Raw genomic sequence first — 1,900 nt, forward strand, 5'->3', positions numbered from 1 at the left:
TTGCATGAAAAAATACAGGGGTGCCGGGACAAAGATAAAGTTTGTGTGTGATTGCATCTCATGAGCTGTGCCTATTCAATAAGCAGATTACTTAGGGGATCAGCAGTAAAACCCTGAAAATATTAAGGGCCTGTGGTCATGTCTTTGTGGCAGTGTCAGGAGCGGGTGTCTGCAATCCCTGGGAGGGTGAGGAAGGCTGAGTCCCTGAAGCTGTGTGGAGAAACAGCCTACCTGGGCCCAAGGAGAGAGAGACCTCTCCATTCATCATCCCCACCGGGCAGCTACAGTTCCATTCCAATGCATGTGTGGTCTTATGGGCATCATTTCTACTCTCAATCTTCAATTTCCTCATCTATAAAGTGGGAAAAGGGAAGGGGAGGAGAGTGGAAGGATGTCAGAGATGGTCTTCACAGCTTAGCATGAAGCAACCAAACTGAACTTAAATCTCTGAGTCCGTCTCCTGGGAAGGTCTGCACAACACAGACAGACATCCCCACCCAGGCTGCTCCCTGGTGAGAAAGTGCTGACTATGAATTCCAGAGGAGATTTCACGTCAGGACGACTGGTCGTACATCACGTGGGCCTATGATTTGGCAGAGTTTGCCCTGAGGGTGGGGAAGAGCCTTGTGACAAGTCTAAGTCTCACTCTGCAAACTCAGGTGTGCAAGAAAGTATTTATTTTCGAAATGAAATTTCATTTTGATCCTTTGTTCTGTTGAGCAACTGAGTGTTGACATCACTCTTTCCTGGGGTTTCCTGCTGCCCAAGAGTGTGTTGAGATCCCGGGTCTTGCACAGGACCAATGCTGGGTAGTGGGTGCCCATCTGGTCCTTGCTCCATCTGTTCTCAGAGATCAGGCACTGCTGGACACTGTCCTTTTCATCTGGCATGACTTCCAGGGTCCTCACCCATGTGCCCCTTGGAGGCTGTCCACCCTGGCCCGTGCCTCAGTGTACCCCACAGCCAGTTCTTTTTGGGTGTCTTTTCAGTTGCTGCCTGGATGCTTCCTGTCTTGGGACCCATAGAACATGACCTCTCTCTTGCTGTCCACCTTTGCAGACTCTGTTTCTAGTCTGGGAGTGGTCACGTGAGGTTTGGGGAAAAGTCTACACCAATATCTTCTCTTCCTTCCTTTGAGATTAGGTAATTGGAAATCTCACAGGCTATTTTTGCTTTCTACTCTGCTACATCTCTCCCAGAGGCAAAGAAGGTAGTAGCTCTAATTGTAGCAATTATGGTAGGACACAGAAGGCATCCTTCTCAGAAACTGGGCCTTGGTGAGGACCCTTTTTTTGGGTCTGTTTGAAATAGCTACAGATTAAACAGTTCTATGTTCATTTGCACCCTCCCCCACTCTGATACACCACCAGCAGCAGAAAGGATGATGAATATCAGATTGTGCTCACCTAAGGGATGATTATATTTCTTATTCAGTTGATGTCTTTTCCCTTTGAATTTTATTAATAATAGGATTAGCAATGAAAAAGCTCCATTAGACATTTTTATGTATTTTTTATTATAAAAGTAATAGAAACACATTGCAGAGAATTTTAAAAAATGAGACAGGTGAGGACTATGAGAAGGGAAGGGAAGGCAGGGATGAAAACAACGAGATACAAATCATTCAAGAACACTTATTATGTGCTCGACTCCTAGGTATTTCATGTGGATTCTCGTTTAATCTTCTCCACGCTCCTATGGGGGAGTGCTATTATTATCTCCACTTTGCAACTGAGAATACTGGGGCACAGGAAGATTCAGTAACTTTCCCAGAATCACACAGCTTTAGGCATTCTGATTCACTACCACACAATACTGTCTCTCAGATATTACATTCCCACATCAGTTGGATTGAGTTCTGTTCTTTTTTGCTTGCTTTTCTAAATAATTTGTAATTTTG

The sequence above is a fragment of the Propithecus coquereli genome, unplaced genomic scaffold (assembly GCF_000956105.1).
Source record: "Propithecus coquereli isolate 6110/MARCELLA unplaced genomic scaffold, Pcoq_1.0 Scaffold80, whole genome shotgun sequence".
Taxonomy (NCBI): Eukaryota; Metazoa; Chordata; class Mammalia; order Primates; family Indriidae; genus Propithecus; species Propithecus coquereli.